We start from the raw sequence: 21,353 nt of genomic DNA on the forward strand, positions 1-21,353 counted from the left end.
GAAATGAAAAGAGCTAACTCTGGAAGTGGAATTCAAATAGAATGTAAATGGGGCTACGGAAGAAATAGCTGACGGTGGGAATAGGACAGCTGCCACCAGCTGAGAGACTCGGGATAAGCAGCCAGAGGAATTCAGTGAAGGTGAATGTATTGTCGACATAAATGAAGAATATTGTTGCGATGAAAGGTTGGAGATGTCTCAGAAGTGACACTGGTAACAAAACAAACAACCCCCCCCCCCCCCCCCCCCCCCCCCCACGGAAGGCATCCTCAGAGGGATGTTTCATGAGTTGGAAGACATTGAAGGTGCCAAGCATACACTGTTGGAAGCTGATCCAAACTCAGAGAGGGGGCTGACCAGTGGCCAGGGTGTAGAAAAGATGCTCACTCTGTATTATAAGTTACATGGCAAGAAGGCCAGCCCTGCTCAAACTACTCTTGGTAAGCTTTTCACAAGTAAACAAAATCATTTTCAATGTTTCTGATGTTTTAAACTACAGTGTACTAAATAAATACCTGTTCTACTTTTTAAAAAATTTCTCTATTCATTTATAATGGACTTTAGAAGAGGTTTTAGTATTTTGGCAAAAATTTTTGTAGGTCATGGAACAATAAAAATTCTTCCCATCATTTATTTAAAATCACTTTGCATGGTCTCAGCTTGCATGGTCATTTTTATGGTTCCATACTATTGTGCAAAGCTAAGACCTACCTACGTCTTGATTGAGGGGTGGTTACAAAACTATATATACTTGCCAAAACTCAGCAAATCGTACATTTAAAACAGGTGACCTTTATTCTATGAAAATTATGTCTCAATAAAACTGTTAAAAGTGGCTATTATATATTGAAACTGGCATTGGATATTTTACATATATTTCTAATCTTGAAACAACCCTGAAGTGTAGTTATTTTTATCTCAATTTTTTTTAGTGTTTTTTTTGAGACAGAGAGAACATGAGAGGGAGAGGGGCAGAGAGAGGGAGGGAGAGAACCCCATGCGGGCTCTGCCCTGTCAACACAGAGTCCAGCGTGGGGCTAGAACTCACCAACTGTGACATCATGACCTGAGCTGAAGTCAAGAATAGGAGGCTTACCCAACTGAGCCACCCAGGCGCCCCCATTTTTATCTCAATTTATAGATAAAAGAACAAAGCCTCAGAGAGGCCATGTGACTTACCCAGGCCACACAGCCAGCAAGCACCAGAGCTATGACCAGGCTGTCCCTGGACCAGTGCTTTGACAACTTGGCTGCTAATTATGGGAATCACTGGAGACTTTCAAAGTCCCCGTGTCTAGGCTGTACCCTCACCAGGTTGGAGACCCATGTCTGTACCACACCGTCTTCTATCTGGCCAGCAGGAAGCAATGTGTGGTGACATGTGCCGCGAAAAAAACTTTAAAAACCTGGATGGCAGCCTGGAATGTCTAATTTCTGTAAATAAGAATTAATGAAGTTTCATTACAGTTTTTCCTACATAGAGGCCCAACGGTAAGATAAACTTTATTTTTAATTTTTTTTAACATTTATTTATTTTTGAGACAGAGAGAGACAGAGCATGAATGGGGGAGGGTCAGAGAGAGGGAGACACAGAATCTGAAACGGGCTCCAGGCTTTGAGCTGTCAGCACAGAGCCCGACGCGGGGCTCGAGCTCACGGACTGCGAGATCATGACCCGAGCCGAAGTCGGCCACTTAACTGACTGAGCCACCCAGGCACCCAAAGATAAACTTTATTTATATAAGTTATAGATAATCTTTCAACAGACCAAAAAATACATAGATAACTGAGATTTTTCTTTGCAAATGAGATGTGAGTTCTGAAAGACAAATTTTTTGTGTGTGAATATACTATTTTTTAGTGCTGTTTTAAGTCCACAGCAAAACTGAGTGGAAGATACAGAGATTTCCTATCAAACCCCCACTCCCAATGCACAGCCTCCCCTGTTGCCAACATCCCCCACCAGAGTGGTACATTTGTTACAATTGATGAACCTACATTGGCACATCCATAGTTTACATTATGATTCACTCTTGGTGTTGTACTGACGGTTAAATCTCAGTTTTAACTGACTTTTCAATCCTCGAGTTTCAACAGTTATTCAGTACCTACTATGGGCCAGGCACTTGTTAGGGGTTTTTATACACCCCAGTAGCCCCCCTTATCTGTGGCCGATATTTTCCAAGACCCCCCAGTGGATGCCTGAAACTGAAGTTAATACTGAACCTTATATATACTACATTTTCCCTCTACATACATACTTATGATAAAGCTTAATTTGTAAATCAGGCCCAGTAAGAGATGGACAACCACAGCTCACAATACGAGAGAACAATTATAACAACATGCTGTGATAAAAGTTATATGGGTGTGGTCTCTTCCAAAATCTCTTCTTGTGCTGCACTCACCCTTCTTCTTGTGATGGTGTGAGATGATCGAATGTCCACAGGATGAGATGAAGTGAGGTGACTGACACAGGCACCGCCATGAGCATTAGGCTACTATTGACCTTCTGACCTTGAGTCAGAAGGAGGAGACTCCCCGACCACAGCTGACTGTGGGTAACCAAAACCATGGAAAGTGAAACCACAGATAAGGGGGAACTACTGTATCTTATTCAGTCCTCACAAGAACTCTATTATCCTCATTTTACAGATGAGATTCAGATAACTAACTTGCTCCAGGTCTTACAGTTAGAAAGTAGCAAAGCCTGGATTGAAACCTGTATCTGACTCTGAATCTTGCACTGTACACGCATTATCTCACTATTATTACCATTAGCTTATTATTAAATGCCTAAGCAAAATATCTGGCAAAGTTCCTGGTGCATAGACAACACTCAGCAACAGTGATTCCCCTTCCTAGAGGATCTTGTTATCAAGGTTGGAAGGGACTTCCTGGGGGCCGTCAGGTGATAACCGGAAAGCAGAGGAAATCTCGGGCGGCCTGAACACTGCAGGTTGTGGTGGGACTCTGGGAAGGCAGAGAATAAAGCCGGTGGGGTCTGTGCCTTTGATCATGAGACAGCAGGGCCTGTGCTGGTGGGAAATGATCATATGATGTGACTCTATGTGGTGCACTCGTCCCTGGCTTCCTACCAACGTAGGCAAGGGGCAGGATGCCCACTGAACTGTCAGAATACACAGAACATCTGCTTAGGTCAGGTTCGTTTTCTTTTGGGAAGATCCTGTGGGAGCAAGTCGATTTTTTTGTTTGTTAATCATGAGACAAGATTTCACAGTCCATGAAGCATAGGAGTTGAAAGCCTGGTGGTCAAGTGTGTGAACTTGGGAGTCAGGCATACCCAAGGCAGAGTCCTGGCCTAAGGATTTAGTAACCATGCAACCCTGAGCAAGCTGTTTAACCCAATTATTGCATTGTGAAAAGCGATGAACCGCCTACAACCTGAGCCTATTAGAATTTGTCTAGTAAGTTAATGCATGTAAAGTAGTAAGTGCGATGCAGAGCATTTAAGAAGTTCTCAAGTAGTAACTATTGTTTTTACTGCTGAAACACACAAGCAGTTGAGGAGAAAATGTTATCTTATTTCTCGTTTCCTTTCTGTATGATGGCTCTTTTTTGGAGATCCCCTAATGGAGTGTAATGGAATGACAGCTGAATTTCACAGTAAATCCAGAGATAGGGGATTCTCACATTCCTTTATGTTCCCTTAGTCTGCTTTTTAATTTTATGTTACCTTTATTACAATATTTCACAGGCTGACTGTTCTGTGCAAAGATAATAATATTGGGATTTATGTTCTGCTTCAAGGGGCAGACGGGTGTCCTTGGAGAAGTGTGGTTTCTAGCATCTGCAACCTGAGTTTGTGAATTCCTGTGTGAGGCAACTAGGTATCTCACAATCTGGGATATGTGACCATAAAACAACCAGAAAAAAAGTGGGATTGGAAACTGGAGAAAATCCCTGATAGTAAACCTAAGGCAGCTCCCCAAACTGCAAGCTACAAAGTAAGAGAATAATAGGAAATAGTTGTGGTTTGAATAGGGGTCAACAGTGTGAAGCCATTTTTGAAATCAGTGGGATCCAGGGATAGGATCCAAAATGAATAAATTAATAAATATTAATTAATGAATATTAATCTTTGTAGTGTGTATTCAGGAAAACACCAAATTATTAAGGAAGGGTTGTTCTAAACATTTAATATAAGATAAAGATGTTGGCTCTAGTCAAGAAAAGAACTGTAAAATTCAAGAGAGAATATGAAAAACAGGACAAAGGACAAGAATTGTCTCTTAATTCTCAATAGAAAGAGTAAAGTTTGTGAAATGAAGGAAACTGTCTCCTTGGATGCTTTGAAAGTCACATTCCAAGTTAAGGATGGACAATAAAGGACCTTACACAGCCCCTTTGAGCATTATGATTCCATGAGAGTTGGTTCTCTGGCTTGTGCCCCTGAACACACTACATGTTTCTAAAAATCAAAATCTTAAATCCTGCAGCTTGAGTGGCTAGTGCATTCCTTAGGGGACTTTTAATCACATTTCTGGCTTTTTCTCTCTGTGGTCATCATTCAATTAACATTTGTCAAGTAACCGACCAGACCCCATAAGGATGGAAACAATGGGTCAGCTGAAATACCACCGAGGGCCTCTCCAAACACTTCAGACTTTATATCAGGTTCCAGATGACTCAGAGTCCAACCACACACATTTGGAAAACAGTGTTTTTGTTATTCTCTTGCTCCTTCCCCAAAGCACAAGGATCTATGGTCACATGAAAGTTATGTATTGCATTATCTTTCATTTCTGTCTGTGTCCAATAAGTAGTGCCCCTACCCCTGCTCCACCCCCCACCCCCAACCCCAACTCACTGGAAGCCTCTCAGTTCTCTGGGACAGATTGCTGGAACAGAGGCAAAGAACCATGTGTGAGGAATGGGACATGAGTCAGTCCTGAAATGTTTAAGGGTCAATATTTCTTGCTAAGAATGGTTCCTGCTTCCTTGGAGTAGAAAGCATGACTGACTGGGGTGGCTTGGGAGGAAATCTTAAAGAAGAGAAATTACAGTATTGAATTCCAAGCCGACTGCTGGTCCGGTTAGGATGGATGGAGCCACAATGCATGCCTAGGTATCCACAGCACCAATGAGCTCATAAAGAAATCTAGCTTATTTGCAACAGCACCCCCTGGAGTGTAATAAAACACCCAAAGGATCTGTGCTTCTGAGCTGTAGCTGAGAAGTTGTTTCCACATGAAACCCTCCCTGATATAAACTGAAAAATAACCTATGTCCTCATTTTGTAAAGTTGTATTAAAAAACATCTTCCTCCGTGCTTAAGAATCTTCCGGTTTCCTGCTACCAATCTCAGGAGTTACCACTCCCTCTTGTTCTCTTCGTCCCTGCCTTTGCCCCCCACCCAGAGCTCCACAAACACCATTTTCCTTTACCAACCGCTCCATGCTTTCACTGTGCCTCAACTAATGGCTCTCATTTCCTTTGGTGGTCTCATTACCTCCCAAATCAAGCTCCCCATTGCTCTCGTATGCAAGCTTAAAACAATTTGGAAACCAGGCTTGTTTTTCCACCAGGGCAAGATGCCTGTGGGAAATAACCGTGTAAGATTGGGTCCCTTTGATGAATGCCTTTTATTAAGTGATTAGACTGAACTTTACTTCCTGCCTCAGGTCAAGTTCAAAGACTCTCTCAGTAGTTGTCTCACCACCTCTGTTTTTCTACCTAATCTGAAAATAATAGCCCATCCTTAAAGTGTTTCTCTCTCTCTGGTATCTATTTGCAGATGACCATCAACCCCCCTTGCTCCCCAGCTCCCTGGGGACTTGCTCAGCTTTGTGTGGTGGTGGTAAAAGTTACTTTCTAAGGAGAAATGCAGTGGCAGAGCAGCCTTATTTAGACTTTTTTTTTAATTGACTGTACCACTTTATTTCTAGAAAGATCCTATGATCAGTATTCAGATCATTTTCTGAAATGTTTATCACTGTATCAATAGCTTTATATACCAAAGAAATAAGAAAGGCAAATGGACAACTTCTCTCTGAGCTTGCCAATGTGGGGTCCGGACAAGATGCTTGGACCTACTGAGCCTCACTTTCTTCAACTGTAAAACGGAGGTGACATCACCCCTTACACTATGTGAAGGTTAAATAAGACAGGACGTATGAAGTGATTGGCACAGTGCCTGAGAGAGGTCAGCACAGTGTGGCAAGTGGCATCACAGACTGGACACGGAGTGTCTTCAAATTCTCCCTCAGGCTCTTGTTTGTATGTGTAATTTAGGGCAAGCCAAATAACTTTGTGCCTCAGTTTGCCAATCTGTAAAATGGGGCAATGACCAAATACACCTTACAGGGTTGTTTTGAGGATTAAGTGAATTCATAAAACTGCTCAGAACAGTGCCTACCATGTGATAGGCACTATAAAGGTGCTTGCTATTATTACCAAAAAACACTAGCATTCTTCCAGCTATTGAAATAGGTGTGTGTTTTAATAACACTGTCCTGAAAAACTGATAAAATCAAGGTCAAGCACAAGGCTTTTAATCTCTAGGCATACATAGATTGAGATGTTTCATTTTTTTTCTTTCACTAAAGGAAACATAAAATTCAGAGATGATGTTTTGGGAACACCATCTGGGATGGGAGGAAGCCCCAGGAAATCTGGTTATCTTCACACTCCTCAGGAAGCCCATTGGCCCCAGAAAGACCTGCACAAGGGGGAAATCTGACCTCATAATTGAACAAAGCTGCTTTTTAAACCTGGAAAGACGCGGCTAATGGGGTGATCAGGAAGGGCATTATTCCTCTGCAGCGAGAGAACTTAATATAGTTAGAGGTCACAGGAGACAATCCTCAACACTCACTAACAAATAGGGTATTTTGCTTATTTAAAAAAGGATGGGGGTCAGTTTAAAGCATGGTGGGGAATTGAATGTTGATGCTAGTGTAGTACTTGCTGAGGAGGTTTGAAAAACCACACGTAACCACTTTATGCCCCTTAAAGGTCTTTGCTAAAGTTTATCTGTGTCAATTATTTTGTTTTTCTTTATTTTTAAAACCCTCCGTAGAGCCTATAAACATAAACAATGGTTTTCCTAAATGTTTTTGTATTTCATGTAGCTTTTTAAAACACGGATCCAAAGGAACCATCATTAGAGTGGTCTGATGTAGACACTGGACAGGTGTTTTCTGGTTAAGTGACTTTGGGCAAATCACTTCTCTGAGTTTTAGCTTCTATGTTTCCTGCTTTATCCCAGAGGGTTATTGCGGACAGCGAATAAGATGTAGAAGGCGAAAAAACTCATTTTGACTGCAAATGTGGTATTAATGAAAAGCCATTATAAATGTAAATGTATAAAGCTGAGATTGAGAGAGGCAGTATGAGGAGAGGAGAGAAAGACATTAGTGTGGACAAGAGGGTGAGGTGTGAGGAGAAACTCAGTTTTCAAGATACTGACTTCAGGCACAAGAAGAAAGCAATCTGGAAGTGAAAAGATATACAGTACATGAGCACCAACAGAAGGATGCTGGAAATAAGCCATGCATCTGCATAAGACGGACTGTGATGTGGCTATTAAAAGTTACACTTATGAAGTGCTTGAATGGCATGGAAAACTAAAAAACAGGGCACTGCACTGTGTGTATGGAGAGAATAAAGCCAATTGTATAAGAAAAGCATCAAAAAGATAGAAAATAAATATGGCAAAATTGGCTGCCTCTGAGAAGTGAGCAATTAAAGCAGATTGCTTTTATGTTTTTATTCTTTCTGAAAATTAGAATGTTCTTTGGAGAACATGAATCAATTTTTTTTTTAATTTGTGTATTTATTTTGAAAGAGAGAGAAAGAAGGAGAGAGTGGGGGAAGGGCAGAGAGAGAGAGGGAGAGAGAGAATCCCAAGCAGGCTCAGTGCTGTCAACACAGCAGGGCACTGCCTCCTGAACCATGAAGTCATGACCTGAGCCTAAATCAAAAGTCTGATGCCCAGCCAACCAACTGAGCGCCCCCCGCATCCCATGAATCGATTTTTTAAGTAAAATTAAACTAACAACAAATTGTGTGAGCAGAGCTAGGTCAGAGAGGTGTAGCCACTGGAGAACATGGGGGAAATATCCTGAAGCTTCTTTGGGTCTAAATGTGGGATTTGAACCTTGTTCCCCCACTTCCTTGAAGTCTAATGTATCAACAAGCAAAAGCCGCGTCCGCTGTGCTCTGCTCTCATACGGTGCCAGGATCCATTTAACGTTCGTTACATGCAATAGCTCATTGAATTCTCACTAATCTCCCCTTGTACTAATGTGCTACGGCTGCCCTAACACAGTACCACAAACAAAGTGTCTTAGACAACAAAGATTTATTACCTCACAACTATGGAGGCTAGAAGTCCCAAATCAAGGTGTTGGGGGTGGGGGATGGTTCCTTCTGAGGGCTGTGAGGGAAGGGTCTGTTCCAGGCCCCTCTGGTTGGCTTGCAGGTGGCCTTTTTCTCCCTGTATTTCTTCACATTGTCTTCCCTCTGTGTGCATATTTCTTTCTTTTCACTTGGTGTTCTTTTTATAAGGACATTAGTCATATTGGATGAGGGGCCCACTCTACTCCAGTATGACCTTATCTTAACTAATTACATCTGTAATGACCCTACTTCCAAATAAGGTCACATTCTGGGATGCTGGGAGTTAGGACTTCAACATATGAGTGTTGGAGGGACAAAATTTAACCCACAACATCCATGAAAAAGATAGTGCCTTTAGGCTCCATTTTATAGATGTAGAAACCAAGACCCAGAGAAGGCCAGTAACTTTCCAAGCTTCCAGAAGTAGTGAGCAGTACATCTGGGAGTCTAATGTAGGCAGTCTGATTCTAGAGCCTACATGATTATGTTCTACGGCCTCTGTGGAAAGCTGGAGGAGAAATCCTATGGAAACAGACTCCAGTTTTCCTACATAGCCAAGCAAGAGAACGGTGTAGCCTGTGACAGCTGAACCTGACTTCATGTTTCCTGTGTTGGCTTAAAAATTACCTTCTAAACAAGATAAGGCTGGATTCAACATCCAGGTTTTGCTGCAGTATTCTACCTGCCTATATATTGTTTATGCTCCAATATGCCTCTTACCCAACTGGTTTCATCCCCTTGAAAACACTGGTTTTGTGTACTCTAACTTTGTACGGGGCCAGAGTGCAAAACGGATGGCATTAGAACGTCTAAAACTTCAGTGAGGTTGATCTGCTGGTGAGTGGATGGGAGGAGGTATTTGCAGGGCCCAGCATCACAGCCCAGCCTATGGTGACAAATCTGAGGCTTTTCGAATTTTCCACATTTTAGGATAATTTGTCTGGTACTGTAGGTTTTCTGGGAGATCAAACAGGCATTGCCAGGAGGTGTGGCCATGACCCTCTAGAGTTTCCTCTGTTAGGACTCCGTAGACCTGGAGTCACGTAATGGAATCGGTTAGAAATACAGGAAGAGGCTGAACAGCCATTGTTTTCAAGTCTCCCAATTGGGAATCAAGCTTTGCAGACATGTCCCCACTGGCCTTCCGTTCCTGCTGCCTCCCTGGGAAAATCCCTGCCCCTTGAGGTCACACATCTCCCCCCAACAAGCTGAGGCCTGTGCGGTAAAGGATAGAGGATCACCAACGTTGGCCATTCAGGGCCCCCAGCATCAGTGGCCTGTCGGTCCCTCAGCCTTGGGGACAGAGGAGCAGAGCCACACCTTGACACTTGTCCACAGGCCTCCATGGAAAACCAGAGCCTCATGTCCTGAGAATTTGCACAGCCAGTCTTGCGGAGGGTCTAACCCCTCCTCCTTTACCTCTCAGCCCCTAGCAAGTCACTATTCTTTGATCTCTGAAATCACAAGCTTCCGGTAGAATCTCCACTCCAGTGGAGTTTTCGGGCTAGGAGGCACCTCTGAGAGCGTCCAATCTCCTTCACTTTACAGATGAGGAAATGGATACCCTAGAAATACCACATGGCAGTTTGTAGCAAAGTCAAGGCCAGAGGCAGCATCTCCTGATACCCTATCCCACGCTCTGCCCAGGAGGCCTGTGGCAGAAAGATGCCTACTCTTGAAGCCTCCTTGGAGAGTTTCTTCCATTTACCAGAAAACAAATTCCCCCTCTGCACATTCCAGTCAAGCTTTCCTTTGCTTTCTACGCCTGCTACCTCAGCTGGGAAGTGGAGAGCAATAAGCAGTAACTACCATAAGTCAATACATATAAAGCACTTGAAATTGTTACCGGCACATAGGAAAAAACACTCACTATATGGGACATTGTTCTTGTTATTAATATCATCACTATAATCATTCTTTTAGTGTCCTAGGACTGCTGGAACAAAATACCACAAACCGGGTGGCTTAAAACAATAAAACATTTTTTTTCTCTAACAATTACGGAGGCTAGAATTCCGTTGGCAGGGCCATGCTCTTTCCAAAGTCTCTGGGGGAGGAAACTTCCTTGCCTCCTCCGGCGCCCAGTACCTCCAGGCACTCCTCGGATTGTGGAAACATAGCTCCAGTCTCTGCCTCCATCTCCACATTGGCTGTCTTCCGTCTGTGTCTGTGTTTCTTCTCGTCTTCTTCCAAGGACAGCAGTCATACTGTATTAAGGGCCCACCCCACTCCAGTATTACCTCCTCTTAACTAATTACATCTGCAATGACCTTATTTCCAAACACAGTAAAATTCATGGGTACCAGGGGGTAGGACTTCAACATATCTTTTGAGGGGATACAGTTCAACCCATAGCAATTATTATTGTTGTCAAATCAGCACATTTTAGAATGGGTATTTTTATGCGGGTGAAAGGTGATCACTTCTTTCTTGTCTTGAACTGAGCTGCTTCAAAACTTGCCTGTACTCATCTCTATCAGAAAACTGATTTAGATACCAGGCATGCGGAAGTTTCAGATCTGCTGGAGGGAAAATAAAAGAGGATTTTTAATTTGTGAAGAAATTGCAAAGCCGATACACTAATGCAATCCTCTTGTTTTCGTTTAAAGAAGCTGTAAAGAAAGTCAGAGTTCATCAGTGGGGTGGTTTCATTGTGGCCATTTATTTCTGACCAACAATTTCTTGGTATTGTGGGTTTGCATGTATAATTCTTCCAGAAGTTTCCGAGAGGGAGAAAAGACAACAAAACTTGAATAAAATGATGACTGTGGCATTCCAAGTATATCTTATCCCAGTACTGTGACTCTGTAGGACAATTTGTCCTCATAGTGTACTCAGAAGGGGGTATGATAAAAAGAATGCACACGTATATGTATATAAATGTAATGTACATGTGTGTATATCCATATATGTGTATGCATGTGCAGACTAATGCGTACACATATACTTTTATGTACACATTGCTTATATATGCAAAGGATGAATCATTGTCATTTTGCTCCCCAAATGGATTTATTTGCCATTGGTAACGTAAATGTAGGTATACAAATGTTACCAATAAATTCCAGGGCAAATGAGTAAATAAGAAAAATAATTCAGTAACATTTAATGATGATTTGAAATCCTCAGTTTTACTTGGCAATTCTTGCAAGCTATTGTCAATTGACTCAAAAATTGGGGAACATTTCCCCTCTTGTTCTGTGTTACAAACATCTTAAATTAGTCATTATTTTTATGGCCACTACTACAATCTTGTTATCCCACCATATTGGAAGAATTATGGAGAAAATATTTTGGTCCCAACTTGTGAGTTTTGGGGTGCTTGTTATTTTTCTGTGAGTCATTTTGAAACCCAAGATGCTGCTCAGGACCTCAGATTACAGTGATTTTATGTGTTATTGCTCAGTTTCTTCCAGGAGAACAGATTCTAATGCAGAGCTAATTGAGTTAATGTAATAACTGCACTTTTCACGTGAGCAAATCCCTGGCGGGCTGCTGCTTTCTCTTTGAACGTGTATCACAGGTTACAAAATGTATAAATACCAAAGCAAATTTGCTTGTGCATCTAAAGGAGGAAAAATACCTTGTCATATCTTATTTTATATTCAAAACTCCCTTTTGGGGAGAGTGAGATATTTACTTTCTAAATCTTTGAATAGACTAGTAGGAGACTTCTCAGTACTTTTTTGAGGTAGAAAGTGAGACAAGTAAGCTAAAATGGACAACAAAATGTCCCAAAACAGTAATGATAATGCAAGCTGAATTTGAGTCTTACCCAAACTACGTTTCAAAACATCACACGGCAGTTCTTGTCTGGGCAATTCACACTGACTTTTTTTTTTTTTTTTTTTTCCACTAATGGCTTGCTCATTCCTGAATCTTGCTCGTTCAAATTGAACAAGCAGCAGTGACAGGCAGCAATGATTCTATTCTCTCTCATCTTCTAAAAATGGCCTCAGGCAAAATATCGTTTTTTTTCTTCTGCTTTCCTGCTGTGATCAGAGAGTGGGATGGCACCTGCTCCAGAAAGAGGCAGCAGCATGAGGCCTCTGGTGGAACCCAGTTATCTGCTTTGAATCTGTTAGTCAAGCATCATTAATAAGCATCAGATACTCCTGGCAAATGCTACCAAGTTTTTCCCATCCTCCTACCCATTGCTTGGCTACCACGCTACGTTCATTAAGCTTTTGAAGTCCCTCCATCATCATGTATTCATTCATTAACCAACATTTATTAAGCAGCTGCTATGTGCTGGACACTGCCCCAGGTAATGAATGATGATGACCCAAACACAGTCTCTATCCTCAAGGGCAAAGTCTATTGATTCTTAATCCTTTGGGGCCTCTAGGACACTTAGGTATCAGGCCCTTACCACCATGATGAGTCCATTCTGGGTCCCATGGAACTGAAAATCTAAAAGGAATGAGTGTTTTAATCAGATATCTGTCTTGCAACCTGGCTTTGTGGACGCAAGGGAAAGATTTGGGAGAGGGGTAAGGAGAACACCAATGTTCCTCTGCCTACCTAGTTCCTTTACATAATCTGCAACCAGCCTTATCTGTGGGGACAGTAACTTTTAGGAGCGGCTGGTGCCATTTTCAATCTGAGTTGTTTACGTTGGTCTGTAAGCTGAAATCTTCATGTCTCCTCAGCTGTACTGTCAACCAGAGAGAGGTGGAGAGGCCATAGCTAGTACTGATATGAAATCTGTATACCTTAGGTTTTATGCACTCAGTGAGTTTTAAATACATGCTTTTGAGAGACATATAAAGGCATATTACCAATTTATCAAAATTGTTCTTAGTGTGAACATATAGATCGGTGTTAGCACCCACACATGGGGAGAGGGTTTCCTTCACGCTTCCCTAAATGGCTCTTGTAAACACTAGCTTATCAAACCCCAGACCTTTCTCTTATACATCCAACACATACTGCTCATCCATGATACCATGCTCATATCATCAGAGCTATAGTAACCTCTGGGATAGTTCAAAAATTCTGAATTAAACCACCACTAAGCGCAAGGCTAGGCACACAATACAAGCTCAGAGGATATCTAGAGTTGAAACCAAATGTTCCAAGAGAGAACCCTCAGGAAGTCCTTCTAAGATTCAGATCCTGTGAGCATGACTTACCCTAGGCCCCCTCTTGAAGACACTCCAACCCTGCTCTCCCACTCCCCTTTCTACATTGCCTGGGAGAGCACAAGGCATGCTTGATGCTGACTGCTGAGTGCCTAGGGGTTTACTTTCCTGGTAACATTTCCCTGCTGCCTTTCAAAAGAAAAGAAAACAAATGCGTGGGGCCACTAGACCAGGAGGCCAGCCAAGGGGTGGTCCTGCATATTAGTTACAGGCTCAGACTCTGGCGTCAGGCAAACCTGGGTGCAAGTTCAGGCTCTCTCACTTGCCAGCTTTGTGACTTTGGACCAGTTGTGGAGTTTCCTTGGTGCTCATTTCCTGATTTATAAAATTGGGCTGATGATAGTGCCTACATCTACTGCGAAGATTAAATGTGGAATGAATGGCAAGTGTTTAGCAGAGGGCCCAGCAAAGAGTAAAGACTCAGAATAAATGTTCCCCAAGAACATTCTTCGGAGGGGCTCTTTTCACATGCTTCCTGAGATCCATTCTGGCTTTTTCAATTCTTCATAGTTCTAGAGTCCCTGATCTTAAGCGTCTCCTCTGTTTGGCTGCCTCTGCCACTTCTGTTCCTCATTCATTGCTGTAACTGGAGGTGCAGACTGATGTACCCCAGTCTGAAGCTCTAGTTCCCAGGAATGAGTGATCCCAAGCAGCGCTTAGCGGGCAGAAGCTTTTGCCGTGAGTCCTGAGAGTCCAACGTCTCCTTGACCCAGCATCACTTTCTACCAAGTTCCTCCTGACTGGTTAAAAGCAGTTTGTGGTATGAATGAGCTAATGCAATAAAAAATAATTCTGCTTGATTATAAGTTGGAAATGAGTTTTGATTTTATTGGTATCAAGAGCTATACACATAGGCTTTAAGTCTTTTCTTATCGAAGTAGCATCGTGTAAGAATAATTCAAGTAAATCCTGATGACGTGCAATTAGTTTCTTTCCTTTCAAAGGGTCTATGTGTGTTGTTTTGCAAGTTAGAAAGACTGGCTTCAGGACAAAATACAGTATTTTGAACCTTGTGTATGTAATGTATAACAAACCAGTATTCACTATGTTAGTATTTATGTAAATGCCTATTAGATTATAAGTGTTTTGAGCAGAAATGGAATTATATTTGTTTATGTATTTTCTACAGAGCTTATCACTGAGCTTTGCCCATAATGTGTCCTCAATCAATATCTTGATCATGCAACAAATACCTACTGAACATCTGCTGTGTGGGAAACATTGACAGGGCTGGGAGGAACACAAAGACGAGTAAGACACAGCTTTGTAGACTAAGAGGACAAGTGATTCCACAACATTCAGCAAAAAGGAAGAGTGATTGGTGGGGCTGCAAGTGAAAATTAAATGCTGGAGGTTCAGAGAAGGAATATGTGCTTCTGGCTGGAGACCTCAATGAAACCTTAGGGAAATGCAGGCATTTGAGCTGAAATTTGAATGAGAGGTAAGATGTTGCATGAAGCTTTGTAAGGGGACATGACAGCCTAATAACAAGCCAGAAAGCATGGAACACAGAGGGGGCATGGCCAGACATCTGATTTGGTATTAGGCATGCTAACTAGGAGATTAAGCTGTTAGAGTAGATTGGGGTCAAATCCTAAGGAGCTTGAATGCCGGGCTATAAAGAGTTGTTCATGGAAGATTTTTGACAAAGTGAACAACATAAATGAATCATCCTGGTGTTTCTCATTTTCTCAGAACAGGAAAAAGTATCCTGATGAAATGTAATCCAGAATCACAAAATTTTGAAGGATGTGATAACATTGAGAGAGTAGAGGATTTTCTTGGATCCACTGCGAAAGCCACAGTGAGATTTTCTCAAGTGCTTCTTGCCTCCATGGCACTTAGAGCTGAAGCCAAACATTTTCGCCCTTAGTCATCAACATTATTGTGCTGTGTAGTGCCCAGGTCAATCAAATCCAGTTACTTATGAAGTCCTGAGAACCTCAAGGTTTATGTTACCTGGTAAAACCAGTAAGTCTTTCATGAAGATGAGCAAGACACGGTTTAGCCTTGCCTTCAAAGAGATTTCAGGGAAATAGGAGGCATAAGAGAGTAATTCAGATGATCATTGAAAGCCTGTGCCCAAGGTAAAATGACCCAATGAAAATTGAGTGGCGGAGTGAGAGGGAAGAGACTGGATGGACAGACGTTAGTGAGGAGGCTAACTCAGTGCTCCATGGGAAGCCTATTAGGGAACTAAATGTGAGGTCCACCAGTGAGAATGGAAAAAATAGAAGATGGAAGTTGAAAGTGTAGGGTTCAAAGCGACACTGGAAATTAGATGAACATGAGGAAGGAGGAGTCTAGGAAGATCCTCATACTTTGGGTGCTTAAATATGATGGTGCCATTATCTCAGCAGTGACAGCATGCTGGGAAATGGACAACTGTTGATTTTGGAGTGTTTGAGACATCAGTGTGACCAGCTTATAGGCTACTCTATTTGGTGGTTGGCCCAAAGGAAGAGACTGTGTGATGTTCACCTTGATAGCCCTGGCCCCAGTATAACGCCTGATGTTGAGAACTTGGTTGGCAGATGCTCTGCCACGGAACTGCTGCATTGGACCACTCAGTACAAGGAGGTGCTTTCCTGGTGCCAGGGAGGGGGTGCACCCTCCCAGAGGTGAAAGCGAGGGGGGAAAGTGTGGAGCAAGGAGGCAGAAGGCAGCCCTTGCATGAGGATATAGCCACAAGGGAAACTGAGACAGGTCCTTGCAAAGGAGAAGAGAATTGAGAAATTGCAGCGTCCCAGAGACATTGAAAAGAAAGGACTTCCAGAATAAGGAGGGGGAGACTGAAAACACTAGCCATTAAGGAAAAGATAGAGCAATGTCATTGCAAATAAAAAAAATGCTGTTCTTCAAACGTAACCATTAAGAGAGGGAAAAGATGAGGCACAGAGAAGACGTTGGCAGCACACATGACTGTCACTGGACATGATGCAGACTATTTAAAAACCTACTGCAAATACAAAAGGAAAAGCAATACAGGCAAAGACTTGAAAAGGTACTTCATAAAAATGCATTATCCAAATGTCCAAAAATGTATGAAAGATTCCAATTAGTAATCATGGGAAAGCAAGTTAAAAACACGCATCTACTTCTATGGCAGAAATTTACAAAATGGACTATGCCAAGTTTCGGTGAGGATTTAGAACTGTGGGAACTTATATATTGCTGGCGGGCGTGTAAACTAGAACAAACATATTGGAGAACATGTTGGCATTGTTTTCTGAAGTGATAGATACATGCAATCTATTACTCAGTAATTTCATTCTTAGGCATATCCTCAAAAGAAATGTGGGTGCCACGCATCAGAAGACATGTACAAAAATGTTTATAGCAGCAGTATTCATACTATTTCCATCTGAAAACAACCCAGATGGCCATCAGCAGGAAAATGTATAAATAAATTGTGGTATATTGTGTGGAACACTATAAGAGCAACAAAAATGAATCAACTACATTTGAAAGCAAGATGGCAGACAAATCTCACAAATATAACATTGAGTGAAAGAAGCCAGATCCAAAAATGTATGTAGTGTGCGGTTGCATTTATATAAAGTTCAAAAACAGACAAAACTATTTAGGGATGCACCCTAGTGGTAAAAGAATTGAGACAAACAAGGAAGCAATTGACATAAAAGTCAAGGTAGTGGTTGCCTTTAGGAGGGTGGGGATGGGACTGGAAGGGTCACAGCCCGTATCTGAGGTACCAGCATTATTTAATTTCTTGTCCTGGGAAGCAATCCATCAAGCTGTATATTTATGTAGTATGCACAGTTTGTATGCATATTTTATTTTAGCATAAAAAAAAGTCTTTTTGAAAAGGGGACGATAAAAAAATTACAGATATTTCAAGTGGGGTTTAGGTAGATAACAGCACAGAGACTCTCAGCTTTGTGGGTTACTCACTGTTAACTTTCAGGGGACAAGTTTCAGTAAGAGGTTAGGAAACAAATAGATTTTAGAGAAATGGAGAGTAATAGTGAAGCTTTGCAAAGTGTTTTCTGATGAAAAAAAGGGAACAATGAAGAAGTAATTTAATTAAGTAGGAAGTTTAAATTTTTATTCTATTTTACTTTTCAGGCTTGAGGGACTTCAATAAGAAGACAATACAGAGAGACTGAAAGGTGCTGATGATAGAGAAAGTAAGTGATGAATAGGGTGCAAAACCATAGATGGAAGACTATCCAGGGAAATAGCTGGACAGGTGGAAATAGCTGTCACAGGGATGGAGTTACTTCTTCAGTGACAAGCATAAAGCATAATGGCTAGGGGAACGGAAAGGAGACATCAAAGAGGACACCTAAGAATCAGAGTGTCCCCTTCTGCTCAGAAGGCACGAGGTGCTAAAGTAGTCTTGGGGACCTGAGAGAGGCAAATATGCCCTAAGCAGATCCCAGGGTTTGTGGGTAACCACGGAGGTACAGCTGAAGTTGGTAATAAGAATTCAGGTGGAGTCAATCAACAAGCCTTTGGGGATTCTCAGCAAGCATGTAAGAATAACTGTTATCATATTCTTACATAAATGGGTCAGTGCCATTTACCACAGTCTGCATACTGATGGTAAGGGTAGGCACTGCTATAGACATATTTGCAGGTATAGCTCAGAAAGCTGAAGAGATCAGAAAAATGCTATTTCTTTGATTTTTGCAGTAAATTAACAGAGAAGATTATTTTCTGAGGATGGAGGGATTAAGAGTTTTAAAGAAAATGGAGAAAATTCGAGTCGGTGAGGATAAGAGAGGAAGTTGTTGATCAAAGTCAAGTACAAGAATTGACTGGCAACACTGAGAGCCTGGCTGAGGTTTGGTGCCATAAGTTTGTGATTGCATAAGTCTGTGTGGTCATAGGATTTTTTCCATCAGTGCTCAACATCTTGGGGAAGGAAAAAGGAAACTATAACACAAATCTAGTACCATATTTTGTTGGATGAGCATAGCAAAAGACAAGGGAATGGACAGTGGCAAAGAATTTGAAAATGCTAGCAGAGAGTAGTTTAGGCTCTTACCACAGGCTCCAGGGTTGGAAAGAAAAGCCATGAGAGGAACTTCCGGATAAAATGGAGCCACCATGGTCAAAGAATAAGGGCAGAGGAAGTGGAGTCATGAGAGCATTGGAAAGATTGAAAGTTGTTATCACCTAGAAGGATATTAGACAACTATTCCAACTGATGAGTTTCTAGGTGGAGAGTGGGTGGCTGAAGTGGAAAAGAATTAATTATATTAGTATAATAAGGAGGTATAAGAATTGCAGGGCTAGGTTATTGGATGAGTCTTCTAAATGAACTTTGAAAACTTCATAGGATGGGAAAGAAGTTTTGGATTTTATGCCAACTATGACTGAATTTTCTGGCTGCCCAGACTGTTGTGTTGAGAAGGATTCTGGGGCCATTTTCAGGGTCAGATAGAAAGAGTACCACGATAGATTAGCAATCTTTGCCCATAGGAACAAGGAAAAGTAATAAATGTGCTATAAACCTGCTTATGATACCTGTTCAAAGATTATGGAAGGAGTTGAGGTACAGAAAAAACCAAAATGAGATATGACCCAGAAATTCAAAGAATTAGAGGTAATGGGTAGTTTAGGGTTAATTGCATGCATGCAGTAAATATTAATCACCAAGTTGACTTTTTTTCTTTCTAACTAGGCTTTATATCTTCCTTCCCTCATCTCTCCTCAACAAGTTACATCATGAATCCATGTACCCATCCATTTTAAAGATGGCCTAAATTTTTCCTTCAGCAACATTTTTGAGGTTTGCCCAATCAAAGGTCGTTCAGTGGAAATCTATACTTCAGTGTCCATGTACATTTAAGGAATTCCAAACTATTCTTGCAGAACCCTACTGGGCCCTTAGGAATGCTCCCAAGGTTTTGCAGAAAAGAAAGACAGCAAACTGGACCTTTGTAGAAGACAGATTGTATTATCTGTGAATTGGCTATTTAGAATATGATTGCTCCGTACTTGGAATGGTGGAAAGATGGACTAAATTATAACTCCATCTTTAAGAGCATGCATATCGTTTTAATTAATACAATGGTCTTGTTGATCAGATATTACTGCCATTTATTGTGTCCTTTATTATTTCCAGTTCTTTTTTTAAATTACAAGAAAATGCATTCTCCTTGTAACAGAGTACAGAGTACAGAGGTAGGCATAATATAAATTGAAAGTCTCTTTCTTAACATATCTCATCTGTCACCCTTGCTGTTTTGCTGACAGCATCAGTGGAAGCATCAGTGGAAGATGCAGTTAGACGTTTGTCTAACTAAAGACACTTTAGTCTGTCTCTGTTTTATTACTTAAACACTACTAGCTAGCACTGATTTTTTTCAGAAAGAGTATCACCATGAACAGAAAAGTTAATCAGCAGAGATCCTGTGGACTCTTTTCTGTTTATTAACTAAACAGAATGATCAGGCAATGTGAAGAAATGAAGTCTGCTGTGGAATTTTGTCAAGACAGGGTGACCTAAGCTGGCTCAGGACTTCCTCATAAAAGCAAATGAACATAGAGCTGACTTCCACTCCAGCCAAAGATGGAGTAATAAGGGTAAGATTTACATTTCCACCTGAAAAAAAAGGAGCCTGGACAAAATATATGACACAACCAAGACAATGGACATCAGTAAGGAAGGACAGGAAGTGCTATGATTGCCCAGCTTATTGGAGAGGATGGTCAAGCTATGGTATAGGAAGGTGAAATGCAGGTGTCCTGTAGCCTCTCTGAGTTGAGGATATGTGGTGGGGAGTCTTGGGTTGCAAAGGCAGCTAGGGTTTTCAGGGCAGAGTGGCAGAGAGGAGAAAGTTGCACTCACTGAGACCTCTAGGTGTCTATAGATGGTCTTCAGCTTCCTGCTGATTGGCACATGTAGGAGAGGAAATTCTGGGCCAGTAAATGAGCCAACCAAAAGCGTGAAAGAAAACACAGCTGGGGCTTCCATAGAGCAGGAAATAGTGTCTGATCCCACTGGCTAGAGTGGAAAACCTCAAAATCCACAAGGCATCTGAGTACTGAAGAAGTATTTGCCTCAAGAGAGGAGGAAAATTAGTTCTGGAATAAATGCTGCCATAATCCCACCTAAAATACCTTAAAATCAAGGCCCAGAAAGATCAAACTAGTTCTAGGTAACTTGCTCCTGTCCCAGAACAAATCCCACAAATTCTTATAGGAATACAAAAATATCCAGCACTCAACAAGGTGAAATTGTCAATGGCTAACATCCAGTAAAAAATCTCCGGCATGCTTCTTCCTCAATCCATGTTCTCAGGTCTGGGCAATCTGTTCATCTGCACCCTTAGTCTTTCACTCACCTCTGCCACTTTCTGTGAGCTCTCAGCAGCTCCTACTTCTGCCAGACTTTCTCCCCCAGAAGACCTTGGGGAGGCCCGACCTCTCTCTCTGCTCTCTTATTAGAGTTGCCGAAAGCCCTCTGTTAAAGGAAAGGCAAAAAACATTCTACAGGCCTCCAGCGGTGTCTTTATACTTTATTTACTCAGAGCTGCCTTTTGGGGTGAAGAATTCAGCTGGCCTGACAATTTCTCGATGTTATGATGCCACTCAATACAAAACCCAGCAAACAGTGGGTCTGATAAATAGTGTAGCAGTTTAATGATGGGAATATTTGCATTCTGTGTACTCTTCTAAGCAAACCTCCTCCAAGAAACAAGAAACCTAAGGTTTAGAGGTAGAAGGTAAGGAAAGTTAAAAATGTGACTTAGCCAGGTAAATAGAACCAAAAATATAAAATTCAAAACACATGCTCTAAAAATATCCACATCTTCCCAGGGAGCATGCTCTCCTTGTGTAATTAAGCCAAGTATTTTAGATAATTTTTAGAAA

At 41.6% G+C, this 21,353-nt stretch overlaps 1 long non-coding RNA gene across 5 annotated transcripts in view; it reads left to right on the plus strand.

Moving 5' to 3' along the window:
* Positions 1-928: 928 nt before the first annotated feature.
* Positions 929-21,353, plus strand: part of LOC125921170 (uncharacterized) — a 33,330-nt gene continuing 12,905 nt past the window's right edge. For 3 of the 5 annotated variants that reach the window (XR_007457324.1, XR_007457326.1, XR_007457328.1), the window contains exons 1-3: positions 932-1,491; positions 14,638-14,949; positions 17,595-17,656. This is a non-coding gene — a long non-coding RNA (uncharacterized LOC125921170). Of the gene's footprint in view, positions 1,492-14,637; positions 14,950-15,203; positions 17,040-17,594; positions 17,657-19,158; positions 20,064-21,353 lie in introns of all 5 variants that reach the window. The other 2 variants (XR_007457327.1, XR_007457325.1) reach the window with 2 other exon arrangements.

Source organism: Panthera uncia, chromosome C2, assembly GCF_023721935.1.
Source record: "Panthera uncia isolate 11264 chromosome C2, Puncia_PCG_1.0, whole genome shotgun sequence".
Classification (NCBI taxonomy): domain Eukaryota; kingdom Metazoa; phylum Chordata; class Mammalia; order Carnivora; family Felidae; genus Panthera; species Panthera uncia.